General features: G+C 45.2%; 1 long non-coding RNA gene across 8 annotated transcripts in view; it reads right to left on the bottom strand.

The window, feature by feature from the left end:
- Window positions 1–15,764, bottom strand: part of LOC135409639 (uncharacterized) — a 78,439-nt gene that overhangs the window by 19,506 nt on the left and 43,169 nt on the right. For 4 of the 8 annotated variants that reach the window (XR_010428286.1, XR_010428285.1, XR_010428289.1 and 1 more), the window contains 2 exons: window positions 3,001–7,339; window positions 2,595–2,733 (listed from right to left, as the gene is read on the bottom strand). This is a non-coding gene — a long non-coding RNA (uncharacterized LOC135409639). Of the gene's footprint in view, window positions 1–1,874; window positions 2,049–2,541; window positions 2,734–3,000; window positions 7,340–15,764 lie in introns of all 8 variants that reach the window. The other 4 variants (XR_010428287.1, XR_010428293.1, XR_010428291.1 and 1 more) reach the window with 4 other exon arrangements.

Here is a 15,764-nt window from a genome sequence, read left to right as displayed (position 1 = left end):
ACAGAAGAGAAGGACAACTCTAAACCCGGGCAGATGGAGCTCGTCAGCCCTGTAAGGCCATCCATCTAAAAGACGGTCACTCTAAACAAACCTACGTCCTGAGGACCTCGCTGCCACCGTCCAAGCTCGCTCGGCCCTGGCAGATGAACCTTAGGATTAAAGGGTGGGTTCAGTTCCACACATACTGTCTCTCACCTAAAAAATCCATTAAGCAGGCTCGAAGGCCTTACCCACATTTGCATACCACCTAAGGAGTCTTTCTGCTGTGCCTTTTGCAATACGGACGTGCCTGTCTCGTATCGGCCTTTTTAGCCACCAGCGCGCTTGTAACAAATGTGGGTAGAGCCCTTCCCAAATCTTCGTTCATGAAGCCTAGCCATGATTCCCTTCCCACTGCAACAGGAGTGGGAAGGGAAGCTGTAGGTAGTGCTTCATGTATGATCATCTCTGCTCTGGCTCTAATGTAGCCACCAGCTGGTCTTACTATCTGCCTGCTCTTCTGCTTGGAGACACCAAGGATCATCAGCAGACTTCGTCTCTCACTGTGGGCAGGTTCTTCCTCAGCCACACCTCTCCCACTGCCCTGAGCATGGCCAAATCAAGATTTGGTTACTTAATTTCCATATCAAGGATTTTTAACTGCTATCATTGGTGTTTCTATGTCCTTGCTTTCAGGACACAAATCTTTATGACCCCATCAGGTTATGCCATCTGTTGTCTTTTATATTTTAAACACCTTCCTAGGGACAAATATAAACACAGTAACGCTAATGTTTGTTACCAGGACATGGCAGTGGGACTTCACAGGTGGCTTAGCTGAGAATGGCCACAAATAACAGAATCATAGAATGGCTTGAGTTGGAAGGGACCTTAAAGATCATCTAGCTCCAAATGCTCATCATGGGCATAGATGCCACCCACTAGACCTGGGATGTCCTCTGAGGACAAACTACTTGGCCCTGATTTCTTCCCCCCTCCATCACCATAGGCACCAGCATCAGTCACCAGGGTCCCCCAAAGCCCACTGGAGCCATAACAGGCTGCTAAAATGGCAGCCTTGGCACTTGTAGGTCGAGCACAGCCAGTGGGGGGAAAGCCAGGTGTTTGTAGGTGTGCTTCTTTTAAAGTTGATTTATTTTAGCAGGACTTTTACAGTGTGCAGCTGGCTGTGGCGGCCAGCAGACATGGCAGTGTCCAGGCCAAGAAAACATTGGGGCTGGTGAGGGACTCCTGGAACCCTTTGGGGACCACCTGGTTTAACCTGCTTTGGCTGACCCTGTTTGAGCAGAGGAGATCTTGGCCTAGGCAATCTCCAGAGGTGCTCTCCAACCTCAACCACTGAGTGAGATTTATTTAAACCTCTGGCATAAAGCACAGTTATTTTCAAGTATTCCATCAATTCTCAACTCAATACAGGAAATGTGGCTTTCAAGGCCAACAGCACATTGAACCTTTACCAGACTGTGAGGTCAGAGATTCAGAGGGGCTTTAACAACTTAACAAACCAGGGAACTACAAAACATGCCATACAAGTCAGACGTTTCTATGCAACAACCATATGATCGAAAGTTTCTCACATAAAACCATTTGCTGTCAGGACAGAGTGGAGCCAAGTCAGTGTGATTCAAGTTTTTAGAGTCAATTTTGTAAAACTTCAGAAGGAGTTACTTAGTGCCACCCAGTGTTGGTAGAAAGAAAAAGGAAGGTTAAATATGGTTACAACTGGGTGTAGCCCATTGAAATAGGAAAAAAATCCCAGCTCTTGCTTTCTGTATCAGGGGTGAGCAATTCCACAGAAACTGTGTAGCACTGACGTCCAAGAGATAGGTGTCCCAGAGCTGAAATGGCTTAGCCACCTCATTAAAAAAACTTACCACTTTGTATATTCACTTTTCAAAGCAGGTAATTAGTTTGAGATGCAGATGGTCCCTTTTGCCACAAGACTCACTCCCCTAGTCTGACATCAGTGTGAGAAAGTTGTGCTGACTTTTCTGGTTAGGTGCCCAGGAGTTTAGATGAGAAACAACTGTATAAGATGTATCTCTCTCCTAGAATAAATAAATACAGTTAGATATTACCTTTTCCCCACTTTGTCTCAGATGTTGCACATGACCTGACTTTTCCTTGAATCCTTTAAAATGATACAGGATCTCATGTATATCAGACATGAAAATACTCTCCCAGTTAGGATCTTTGGATGGTTGAATAACTGCACTCATGCTTTTGTCCTTCAAAGGACTATATAGAATCACAGAATGGTTTGGGTTGGAAGAGACCTTAAAGATCACGTAGTTCCAATCTCCTTGCCATGGGCAGGGACACCTTCCACCAGACCAGGTTGCTCAGAGCCCCATCCAACCTGGCCTTGAGCACTTGAACACATCATGGTCCCATTTAACAGCCATGGACAGTGAGATTCTGAGCAGGCACTGTCCTCCCCAGATGGGAGAGCTGAGGCATGGCCAAGGAGGGATGGAGGAGATCTGGAGCCAAGAACCCAAGTGGGAAAGCTGGGAAGGGGAAAGCAAAGCCCTGAGATACCTCAAATCCACCAGATATTGGTGGATCAGGGCCTCCCAGGGTTGTGGCTTCACCTGTTGTGGCCATGGCAGAGAAATCCCCTTCTACCATTTTGGGCTCCTTCACTCTGCTCTGAAGTATTCTCATTGCCCAGAGGGAAAAAAAAGACAACAGTGGTTTGAGTGATTCTCTGCCCGTTCTTTATTTCACCCCCTAGAAGAAAAAGGCCAAGGAGAGACTGACACAGGAGTTTATCTCAGATTGATACAACAAAAACCCAACAGCAAACTGCAGAGTTAGCTGTCCTCTGAAATGACATCACCTCCATGAGCTGCCATGCTGGCACTCCATATTTCTGGGTGGAAGGGCTCCCTACTGGCATTTTTACTTTTTTTTCCCCACCCATGAAGCCATCTACCAGTCACACAGTCAATCCCTTGGATTTGTGCCTGCTGACAACAAGTCTCCTTTCTCACTTACCTTTCACTAAGTGCTGGGAAACAGGCCAGGCAATGTGGCCACACGTTACGTGCTGAAAACTCCTCTTCTGGGGCCAACACACCTGAGGTGTTTTTTTCTTTTCTTGCCAGTCCCATGAGGTTCCTGGGGGACCTGGGAGCTGGGTTGCCTCTGCTGGCTCCTGTTGAAAGACCTCCATGATCATTAATTGCATCTGCATGTCTCACTAGGGCCCTACGTATCCTAGGTGCTCTCCACAGCTATGAGAATCTTAGTCCTCCTCTTACAGAGCTCATAATTTAAAACCCAAGGCAGAAAATCACAGAAAATTCCTGTGACAACTGCTCAGCTCGTGCCTCAGGAATTCATCAAAAAGATAATTTTCCCAAAGAAGGCTATGGGACACAGTGTGCACAGAAGGAGTTGGTGGAGGAAGGAGACCAGACAAATACAGCATTCTTGGAAAAAAAAAAAAGTATCTGTGTGCATCCCCCCATTTAGGAAGGTTTACAGAGTAGGTTCAAAATGAGAGACAGTCCCTGCTCTGGAGGTTTTATAGTCTCAGCAATCAGAATGAAATAGTAGGAAGGGGAAAGGCAGAAGCAGGAGACCTGTCAGTCCCTGTTACACAGAACAACTCTGCTCAGTTTGCAGGTCTGAGGCATTTTTAAGCCTATAAATAAACTGGGAACGTTAATGATGCCATTAATCTCCACTGGCTGCCGTCCCAGCTATTTTCAGTGGCGAGGTTACCTTGTTTCTCCCAGCAAAAGTAGGTCTCAAGGGGAGGGTCAGGCGAGCAGTGGGGATGGATGCTTTGTGCCCAGGGCTGGGGCCAATACCCTCGGCGTGAGGACACTGCCACCATCCTTGGCAGCCCAAGAAGGAGGTGTCCCAAAAGCCAGCACAAAACAGACAAAAACAGACATCAGATAATAAATGACGGGAAAAAGCAGAGTGCTGCCAGCTGTAGAGGGAAGCCTGTGACTGCCCCTGGTGCAGCCCTGTGGCAGAGGTGTCTTCTCCATCTCCTGCAAGGAGATACCCTGATGGAGACCTCTGCACCTCTGTAGCTGCTGGGAGCCTGCTCCACCACCTCTGCCTTTCCGAGGACAGGAAGTGGCAGGGCTCAGAGCTACAGAACAGGGGGGAGCCCAGGACAGGACAGGACAGGGCATCCCAGCACACTAGCCCAGGGCAGGGAGTGGCTGGGGAAAGTCCCTGGGGAAACGAAGGCTGCCTTGAGACAGCTTCTTGCCCGGTATAGCTCTGAGGTTCATCTTACAAGTATACCATGCTTTTGTTTATTTTATTATTTCTGTTACAATATGCCAGGAAAAAATATTATTCCTAAAAGAAAATAAGTTCATACTTACTGGAAAAAGGTGCTTTCGAAAATCAAGTCTACACATTGCTTTCCTTTGACCTGCCTGCTCAGATATCCAAGACAGTTGGATACCATCACAGAGAAATTAATGTTCCAGTGCCACCAGAAAATAACACTGTCCAGCTTTTTCTTTTCTCTTCTGCAATGAGCTCAAGATGTTGATACATTCACCAAGTAATATTACAAAAGAATCATTCACACTCTGGTCCCAGGTGACATGTGGCTACTGTAGCTATTAGGACTTACCCTCCCTCAGTGGCATAAGAGTCAGTTTTCCAAACTTCTCAGGAAGTACCTACTGTTTTTTGTTCTTTGTGTTGCTTAGTGTTGTTTCCTGAATGCTTATGTCTACAGTGGTCTGAATGCCTTTATAATGTACCAACTAGGAAAAATTAAGAGAAATTTGGATGTTTTTCTTACCTTAACAATGATATTTTGGGGCCAAAGTCAGCAACTTCTCTGTGGAAGATCTGGCCTGCTTGACCTGGATTGAAGCTCACAAACAATGCAGTCTGTTCTCCCTCAGGAACTGCTATGAAATGCATTTAATTTACTTGAGTTTTGCTATTTTCCCTCAATTATATCCACTGGACAATCTGAAAGCACTGCTGATGCTATGGCTTCCGTGCTGCACCTGCTGTTTACCCTCTTCTAGGGGACATGCAGGATATGATCATTGGTATAAACTGCAGGAGCATCACTCTCAGTAGGGAAGTGGGGGAAGAAAAGCCCCTCAGAGGTATTCTGTGTCTGAAGAAACAGCATGTCCAATAAAGAACAAAATTGCAACTGCAAGCTTGCACAAGATACACAGAGATACTCCAGACAGACTTAAACATTCAACTTGACAAATTAATCAGCTTGTCAAGCAAAGGAAGTCATTGTGGTCAGAGTGGTCATGGAAGGTAACTAATACTCTCCATTTGCAGCATCAAGCAATTAAGAATTTAAAATATTACAAGAGAGGAGAACTGAGATATTAGAGAAGAAAACATATACACAGGAGTGAAGACAGCAACATATAAAGGCGGGAAAATGGAAAAGAAATGCCAGAAATGTTTCATATTGACCCAAATAAATAACAACCTCAAATGAAATGGTTCAGGCTTGTTTCATATGGCAAAGATACAGGATAAGCCAAGTGAATGGTCTCAGGCTAGTAGCAAAGAAGAAATTATCTCCCTAGAGCAAAAAAGGCATCTGTTTATTTATCTTGGTTATGAAAATGTCCTTGTCAGATATTGGCTGAGCTCTCTCTGGGCAGGTCACTTACCTCCTCCCATCTTCAGAAGAGACCTCTAAACCACTGTCCCTGCAAACACGATGCACCTGTGCAGTAATCCCTCTTCTTCCCAGGAGCACTGAACTACCTGAGTGGTCTCAGAAGGCACAGACCTTCCCTATGCCTGGAAAATCCTGCTACAGAAAAATGTGACTGCTAGTAGCAGTAATACTGGAAGAGATCCTTGTACTTCCCTGAAGCCTCACCTGCACAGAATCACTCTGTGGGGACAGGGTTACATTAAACGTGCCTTTCATGGCAATACCAGGCAAAAAAATTCCTCCTTGCTCACCCCACTGCTGACCCCAGAGCATGGCTACTTGCTGTCACAGCGCTTCCTTGCACCAGGAGGGAAATATCGAGGACCAGGGTCCAGAAATGATCAGTCATAAATAGAATCTAGTAAAAACTTGTTGCTGCTTAGAAGAAATCACCAAAGAAAAAACCTAAGTCAGGGAGTTCCCTGCTTGGCACATCAATGATGAGGTGATGCAGCTCAGAAGTTGGAAGGAGAAGCTAGAGAAGCAGTGGGCATTGCTGCCAAAGGTTAGCCTCAAACTATGGCCAGTGTTTCCACATTTCCACAAGGATGGAAAGAAGGGTGACAGTGTCTCAGACAAGCAGTAGGTGGATCAAGGTGGGAGAGCTGAGCCCTGCACCCAGGCTTAAGCGAATTGATACACGCAAGCCCTGACTGACAGCACTGGTGACTCCAGGAAGGCCTGAGGACTCACACCTGATCTACACATTTTGGGGAGCAAGAAAAGTAGTGATTCATCAGATCAGTCATAGAAATGTGAAATTCTCTTTTGTTAATGCTGACAACTAACTCTTATATTTGCCTGGTACAATGGGTACAATGCCTTTCCTTAGGGATACTCAGGTATGTGGCAGTAGAAGCCCATTGTTGCCTTCTGTAGGACCAAGATGATGCTGTGCTGGCCAGGCAAGAAAACAATGTTGCTGCTTTGGTTCTAAGCGAGTGCTGAACAGGACACAAGAACACTGGAAAATGCCCACAGCTACATAAATGTGGCATTCCAGTGTGCCCTGAAGCAGCAGGGCTAGCCTAGTGCTGCTGGTCTGAGTGGACTGTGTTAGCTCGTTCAGGTTTCTCAGAGTCCTGGAGGAGACATTAGACAGTTGTGAGATTCAGTCTCTAATTAGGTCCCTGTAGTGGTAAGATTGCTTCCTTTATAATCACTCAGTGGGAACTAGTACTTTATCCTCTGTACTCAAATTTTTATTTCTTTCACCCTCATTTTCTCTCCAATGCCTGGAATCTCCAGTCCACTGGATGACAGCTGCAAAAGCCTATGACATTCACTTTAAGGATGATTCTTTTCAGCTGCTTCACATTTCCTTTTGACAAGCTCTTCTAGTGATATTTACTGCAACTAATGAATTAACTCACAGCTGGACCACTTGCTAGTCTTTTCAATCCAGAGCTGTTTTAAATCTTGATTAGCTGGTTTGATTTGTAAATCTCACAGGACTGCTAAGTCCAAGCTGTTCTGTCTTACTCTGTGTTCAGGAGACAGTTCCTGGTTATGCAGAACAGCAGTACATTCAGGGGGACTCCACCTCTCCAGCAGATAGAAAAACAGTGTATTATCCAGAGGAAGCAGTTCAGTTCACAGGGAAAATTATTTAGATAGCTGGAAAAGAAAAAGTCTTGGTATTTTAAGCATCTGTAAAAAAAATGCAATGCAATACATATTACATTTCACAAGCATCTTGCACAAGTGATATTACACAAATGCATCTTTCTCCATATTTTTGCAGATCCTCTTTTCTGTTTCTAGCTTCTGTGCACATCCCTAGCAGTCCAGCATTTCAAATTAGGATCCTTATTTGAGTTCAAACATGAAATTAGTCTAATTTGTATAGATTCTGCCCTCTCAAGTCTCAAGCTTCTTATAGGGGTCAGCAGGTGTTTGGCTGTCAGGTCATTTGCATTTTGGCAACCAACTGTGGCTTTAGGCACCCGATTTTCAGCGATTTGACTCCCAATTCTAAAAATTTGGCCTGGAGGTAAGCAGCAAACTGGAATTTGTAGCCCAGAGCCTGGGAACATGCTAGTCATGTAGTTGCTTAAGTTCAGGTTGAAAAGCGAATGCACATGCAGGCTCTTCACTTGTTTGAAGACTTACAGCAAAACAGGAAGTTATTAGTATCAGAGCCCAAACTGACTTGAGAGTCAAACAAAATCAAACAAAAGGTGTCACCCCCTTTTCCTGTTTATATCTTGCTAGTTTAGAAGACAAGGGAGATGAAGAGTCAAAGAGTTTCTTAATCTGGTGCAACAAGGCGGTTGAAATCGAACTGGCAAACTGTACATCATAACAGTAAATACATGGCATCTCTCTCTTCAAGACTTTAAAGTTTTTGCTGTACTTTTAAACAAACAGGCAACCTATTTTGAAATGATGGGGTGGAGCAGGACAAAATGCAGTGCAATAGCATTCAAGAGTTTAGACAAAGTGAGCAATAAATGAAACTACAGGGGAGGGTAATCATCTGCCTTGATATAATTATCTCAGGAAAACGCTGTAACTAAAGAACTTCCTCCTCAGAAAGTGTCATTTGATTTTCAAATAACACAGGTCATTAGGACTACAGTTCCATGTTGTGTCTGCACGATGGTTTATCAAAGCAGGATCAAATTACTGCCAGAGTCCTGGGAGGAAGCTCTAAGGTAAAGGAAAAATACTGTACATGCTGGCTTACCACAACACAGTGTAGAAATGAGCAGAACTTGCTGGACTCATGGCCCAGCCTCATCACATCAGCACAGCACAGGCCAGACTGCACCTAGCCCTCTGTTTTCACTGCTGGTGAATACAGTATTTTCTTTCACACAAGGACAATTTTAAAAATTGTCTTTTCTAAAAGGGAACTGGACACAGTCCCTCCTTGAAAGATGAGACTGAGCAGGAAACCCTGCAGAGAGAACAGTCAGCATTGGGAAAAATGGAGTGCTGACCTGTTGGGATGAGGGGTTGTTGGGTGCCTGAGCTCTTATGTGTTTTGTCAGCCACTGTGAAGGCAACAGAGCCTGGGAGCTGCCTTCCTGACCTCCATATTCTTAGAGGATTTCTCAAAAGACTCATGTTGGGCACAGAAAAGCTGGTACTGAACAGACAAAAGGCAAACCCCAAGCATATTTATTTGGTTTGACTTAAAATTGGGTAGGTCATAGTTCCCAGCATAACTTGGGTTTTCTTTAAAAAACAAAACACAAAACACTATCAGTAGGTGTCAGTTCCCTTGGAAAGGTTTCCTTTGTCTTGAAGGAACAAGAGATTGAAAGAGTGAAAGAACCTAGCAAATGAGTCCTCACGTGCAGAGTTATCTGGAGGTTTGGTCTCGTTCTTTATTCCCATCCTATCTTGCTGAGCCACTCACAGCCACGCAAAATAAATTTCTAGTAGGTAATCACTCCCACAGAGCCCTACGCCCCTCAGTTTACACTAGAAAAACACTCTTTGTACTGCAGAAGATTAAAAAAATGGAGGTGCATTTTCTTTTCAGCCCTTGATAAGGTTTTAGCTGCAAATGCAAGGCAAGAGTCACACTGTCTTCTTTCCACAGAGGCTGCAGATGTCAAACAAAAACATCACAAATTTCCTTGCTACCTAAAGGAGACCTGCTGTACATGACTTGCAGGCACCACCATCTCTGACAAGATTTGTTACCTACACCATTGATGTACAAATCCTCAAGAGAAGGCCCAGCAGTTGGCTGTCCCCCAAAATGGCCTCTTTTCTCCACTCAGGTCACTTTAGGGGGCGCTGAGTAAAGAGGGGTACAGCAAGTAGCTGCCAGGCTCCCAAACAGATACTTTTGTGGCTACAGTCCTTACCAGACTCATTGTCCCAAGCTTCACCACTACAAGGGAAGGAAAAGACTGTTAACAAGAGGGCACAGGACCACGGGATGACAACATGGATGGCCCCACCGGCTGGCAGATGCAGTTGCATGTTACAGCTGAGTCAGTCTAACAGCTTCTTGCCAAAGATGTGGTCAGCTCCTTACTGGCTCTAGTCCTGTGTTCCCACTCCTGCCTTTGCTGACTCCTACCCCCTAGAGTGAAATGCTGTTTCACATATCTAAACCAAAGAAATCAAACTAAATCAAGTAAGTCTCGTGAGTCCCAGCCTAGATTCTCAGCTGCTAGACCTTTCTTACAAATTGGGAAAGGAAGAAAAATAAGGAGAGGGCAGACACAGGACCTTTAAAGGCTTGGATTCACAGTGATCCCATACAATTGCCCCTGCCCCTCCTTCTCTCCCCAGCTACCCCTCCAGCAAGCTCCAGTTTCAGACCACAGTGCTTCTCAGAGGCCTAGCCCATGGAGGAACCAAGCTGCTCACCAACTCCTTCCTCAGAACATGTTGACCTATTCTGTAACCAGCAACCACAGCACAGATGGAAGGAATAACCTCTCACCTCAGCCTCACCTGAGTGCTGAGCAGGAGGCTGGAGCTGGGAAGCAGGATCTATAAATCCTGAGATTTACCTGCTCGCACAGTCCTAGCAGGTGTCCCAGTGATGGGTGGTTCCCACCTGAGCTCATAGATGAGGAGGAAAGGAGGAAGAATGGTTTCAGATGAAGCGGAATTAGGCAAGACAAAAGAGTGCTTACTAGCAAAAGAAAATGAATGATATAAACAAAGATATGAATAGTTTTCATGTTTAAACAAGAAATGTGAAAGGTGTGAAATGAAGCAGAATTAAGAGATAGCATTCTGGAGAGTGAATGAGAGAGATTTACAGCTCAACATCAGTTCCTGTGTAGCTCAGGTCAAACACTGCTTTGCATTTGAAAGTCAGCCATATTGAGTGCTCTGAAGGATCCCCTTGGCTGTCCATGGTCTACAGTCAAAAGGTAATGCAGAGCAAACCTCTTCAAGGCCTGATATGGCTCTCTCTCGCACTACACCTGAATGCCTCACAAGTATTAATTTCATACATCTCAGGCGTACAGGAGCACCATTTTTCCTTGGAGAATGAGGGGCAAAAGGCAGAAGGATGGGAGCAGCTTACCAAAGGGAGTCACTGGCAAGGCAGAAACCTGGATAAATATGGCCCAAGTCCCAAGCTAGCATCTGAACTTCCAGACACACCCTCTTCTCCTCCAAAACATAAGAAAAGAAGAAACAAATTCAAAAGTATACAACAGTGGTTTAAGTCATTTTAGAGTCTTGGCTGCAACCTCCCATGCAGCAATCACCACGCAATCCTGGCTGCTTTCACCGCTACCATCTTACCTTTCCCTGTCAGGTTTTCTGTTGCATTCTGCCTGAGGCAGAAGCCGTTTAAGCTTCCCCATTACTCTACATGTGGCATGCAGTATCATGGGGTATCTCACAATTTTTGATGCTGAGTTTTCGACTCAGAGTCGAGTTTTTAACTCAGGCTATTTCATATCACTTGTATCTGCCTTCTGAAGGTTTTCAACCCCTATAAGCAGCTGACAGAAGGAATATGAGTGCACAAGAGCCATCCATGCACATGGCTCAGCTTTTACTATCTCTGCTTTCTCTGAGATTTTTGGTATCAGGGCAATTATTGGGGTTGCTCTTGAGGGCAACAAGAATCTGGATAGTGAGCCTGATCTTAGGCCAGCGAGCCTAAAAGATCTGTACGCAGCAGAAGCTGCTTTATAGGAATGAGCTCCTGCAAATTCGTTTATGCAAACTGATGTCCCAAGTGCTGCTGGAAGCATTTATGCGATAGATACGTGACTATGTGTTCCTGTTCCTAACTATTCCTATGTGTATCCTCTCTGCCTGCCCTTCAAGGCTTTGCTCTGAATATAGTGATGCATAATATTCTTGAGGAGTCTTGGGAGAGAATGCAGAGGGTCAAGTTTGCTTCAAAGCAGATCTTCAAACATCTGTTTGTACTTATGGCACGAATATTCAGCACAGTACAGCACATAGCTGCCTGTAGCTTCAAGGCAAACACAAATGCTAAGAGGTATTAAACACTCATAAACAAGATAGCCTGGAGCAGCTTATCAGTTAGGTGGTAATGGGTGGGGAAAGGCTCACTATATATTTAAAGCCCAGTTGTTTTCCCACTGAATTTTGCCATGTCAGTAACGGGCCAGGGAGAGGAAAACTCTCGTGTGTTTTAGCCTGGAAATATTGCTCAGGTCAGTCAGTTCTAACTTGCTCCTGCTGTGGCTCCTGCTTGCTGTTCCACCAGGGTGTAAGGGCAGCCTCAGGCCAGCCACTCTCTGACTCATGAGAGGAAAGAGACAAGGGCCAATGCCAGCTCCATTTTTGACAGCTGGGCCACCACTATGGCAGGTTACTCCCATGGCAGAATGGAGATTACCCAAAAGGATTAGAGGTAATATCCCTGGCAGCAGAGGCCTTGCTAGCCGGCCATACAGGAGCATCTGGGGGAGACTCTGCCCTCAGATTATTGTTTGGTTGGAAAACAGATGAGCAGATGAAGACATTATCACCCTCTGTTGCTTGATACCACTCTACCACCAAAGGCTAGAGTGCAGCTGAGACACAAGGACACTTTTACTATTATCTGAGCGAGAGGCATCATGATTAATCTGATAGAAATTATTGGTGCTTTAGTCCCTTCCACACCTTCTAGGTGAATCATTTGGCTGGCTTGAATTGTCTATATCATCTCCTATTAGGATCAGATGATTGCCAGTTCTGGTGCAAAGAGGGGACAGAAACACGGGGTAGAAGCTGTAAGGACCTGAGGCACAGAAGCAGTGCTGTTTTTGGTGGGCATAAACTACTATAGACTACATCTGAATATCTCTAGTTCACAGTCTTCTGTCTAGTCTAATCCCATGTCCTTGGAGATTTCAACTCAGATGCCATTTGGAGCAGCTCTGCCCTGGACGTATGTTGACCGTAATCTTTGCCAGCAGAGCAGTAAAAACAGCTGGGTGGGTCAGTCACCTCACCATCATTTGCCAGACCTTATTTGTCAGAGGCCTAAATCACAACACAAACACTAGAAATCAGCCCAAAATGGATATAGCTAGAACACAAGACCTGAAAATTCTCTGAAAATGTGCAGTCTAGCTCAATAAATAGTGCCTTCTCCAGGACAGATAATTTAGGTTCTCTAAGCAAAACAGTGTCAAAAAGAAAAGTGAATCACACCAATATTTTTGGCAATATGGAAACATCCCTGAATATTACAAGGTACTTAGTACACAGGCAGAAGCTTCCAGTGTAGATCCACATTCACTTCTGCATTTCTGGAGGTGAAGAGGGGTTTTCAGTCATGTTGAGCTAATGCAACTGAGCCAACAGGCCCTTTACTGCCTGTTGAGACATGGTGAAAGAAAGCAGCTACCTTAAATCAAAGGGTCCAGATTCAGGGAGGTACTCCAGCTAGAAATCAGAAGGCAGTTTACAGATACTTTGATAACTTGAGCTTTTATCATTCCACAGGCCCCCAAGATCAGTTGGTGAGAGCTGAGTAAGTTTCCTCATATGGTATTTGAAGGCAAAGACAATCTACATTTGCTTCCCACAGGCAAGCTCAGGCAGCTACAGCGTGTTATAAAAAGAGGAGATTAAATGCAAGTTTTGCAGCACTACTGTCTGCAAAGATACAATCGGTTCTATCATTAGGAGCTTAAGAGTTAGGATTTTAAATCTGATGTAGGCACCTTTGAAGCACCAGTTTTGTCAAGAATATCCCATGCTTTGTCCTATCTTGAAAACTGAATTGTTTAGTTATTAGAAGAGATTAATGTAATCTCTGTGTCTATGAAATTGGCTTTTGAAACTGCTTGCTTACTGTACTATCTCCAGTGCAGTGAATGAAATCTCTGCTGGTATTCACATTGCTATGAATTACGGGTCATACCTTGTTTGAGCCCAGCATGTGCTGGCATCGCCAATGGGACAAAGTGCTTGGCAGGCTGCAGAAGGAGGCTCATTAGCTGGCAGGGAGAGGGAAGCTGCTGTTCTCCAGAGGCCACCAGCAACATACCATGTTGCTTTGGACCCTTAAGTGAAAGTAGGCCCAGTAAGAGGTGTACTGAGATGGCTGGGGCAGAGGGTACACAGCAGGAGCGGAGCTTGGGGGAGCGGGTGGGTTTAGTCCATAGGCAGGGGGATAGAGGGTGATCTAACAGAAGCCTATTGCAAATCACACCTCCCTCAATGGGGGACTGACAGAGCCAAATCCCTCCTGCAAGCAACAAATGGACAAATGAGGGAAAACAAGTCCAGGTTGGAGCTTGGGAGAGGAGAATGGACATTAGGGAAAACATCTCCCAAGAGGGAGACTCTCCATTCTCTGTGTTTGGAGGCTTTGAAGACTTCGCTAGACAATGCCAAAGCCGATCTGATGTAGTGTGATAGTCCTGTGCTAAGCAGGAGCCTGGCCTTCAGAGGACCCTTCCAACCAACATTTCTGTGTTTCTGTGCTTTTCCTAGTGAAGCAAATGAACACTGTTCAGCTCCATGAATATGTGAGTTTTTATGCTAGCTAAGGAGCTGGTCCTGCAGTTTTCCTTCTGAGAAACTAATAATAAAGGTTAAGAAATCCTAGCCCCTCTCCTCCATGTTGCCTCCTCCTCTCTCAGCCAGCAGCATCATGTTGTGCTCTCCTCCAGCCCACACTTTGCCACAGAAACATGACTTGTGGTCCTGTATATGTGGTCTTGCCATGAGTGTTGACAGTCCAGCTGCTTCACTCAGATTTAAATGATAGAAGAAGGGATATCCCAGGGCAGGAGGCAATTGCTGCCGGTATTTCTGCTTCTTGTCAACTAACCCAGACCATGCTTCCTTGCAGCAGGTTCTGTTCCCTTGACGATCCTGGCGATAGTCCTTTATTTCTGCTTCCACACAGACACTTCAGGAGGCTCCTTTTCTGCTAAACAGAGGAATCATGAAGCATTCTCTGGCCACCTGAAGCAATTTCTCTCTCTGGCCAGAGATTGGCAACTTCACGCCCCAAACTCTGTAATGCTTGCTAGTTCTTTTCATCCTCTGGGTGTCTCCTCTTTTGGGAAAAGGGGACCTATTTGCTGAGTTTTTACTTACTCATCATGGCAGCACTGACAAGACAAGCTTCTAACAAGGCATCCCTCTGCAGTGCTGCAGCCCTACAGCGCTGCCCTGGGTAGCAGGTAAAATTAAAAACATAGGTTTTTAAATGGTATTCTTTCCTTTTTGCAGCAGCTGAAAATCTAACTTGTTTTCTGTCTTTCCCAGAAGTAACCTTGACTGCAGTGGCTTGAGAAGTGCCCTGGCAGTAGCAAGGTTCTTATTAATGACTGATTGCTGCAGCGCAATGGATGATTTGGTGCTCTGATACAGGAAGAATGGCAGAAGAGAAAGAAGTCAAATGAGGGGGTGCCTGTAGTTGTTATGCTTCTCCCGATGCACCTGGCAGAGACTGCAGAAATGGCTATATGACTAATGGAAGTGCTTGTGCAATATGGGGAGCCTCACACCCCAAAACACCACAGGCACAGACAGTGTCACCACCAACACTGCTGCCCAACACTGATGGAAGGGAAAAAGAACCAACGTCTGTATCCCCTGCTCTCAGACAGAAAAAAAAATCTTTTGTATTTTGATTTCTTTTGGACTTTGTAAACAGTTTTAGACACTGTTTATATACAACTTGCTTTGTCCAGTTGGATACTTGTTCTGTCTGTTCTCTCCAGCTGTAAGCACCTCCTCACTAATTGCTGTTTCTTTGGCCAAAAGCTTTACTTTTGCCTTCTGAATTCCATAATGAATTGACAGCACACACATAAAAAGCTCCAATAATGCCCTCAATGTCTCCCATGGCTCTGAGATGCCCTCAAGGCCAGACCCAAACTTCAAAGTGAAGACATGGCACTAAAGTGCTGCCTGACTTCAGGGCTTCTCTCCACCCAAGAGCATGCTGGCAGCCGAGTGCCTGTGCTAGCCTTTTCACCCCAAACTATATTCAGTCCACAATGACTTGTTCCCAGCAGCTCCGTTTGTTCTCCTCAGCTGACAGACAGCAGCCCCACAACCTTTGCTCACTGTCCCAGGTACCCTGACAGGGCCAGTCATTTTGGGGAGCTCTGCAGCAGCAGTATTGTGGTAGCTATGATGATCCTAATTACAA

Source organism: Pseudopipra pipra, chromosome 2 (genome assembly GCF_036250125.1).
Source record: "Pseudopipra pipra isolate bDixPip1 chromosome 2, bDixPip1.hap1, whole genome shotgun sequence".
Classification (NCBI taxonomy): Eukaryota; Metazoa; Chordata; class Aves; order Passeriformes; family Pipridae; genus Pseudopipra; species Pseudopipra pipra.
Note: the sequence above shows the minus strand (reverse complement) of the source record. Positions and strands in the feature narration are given on the sequence as shown.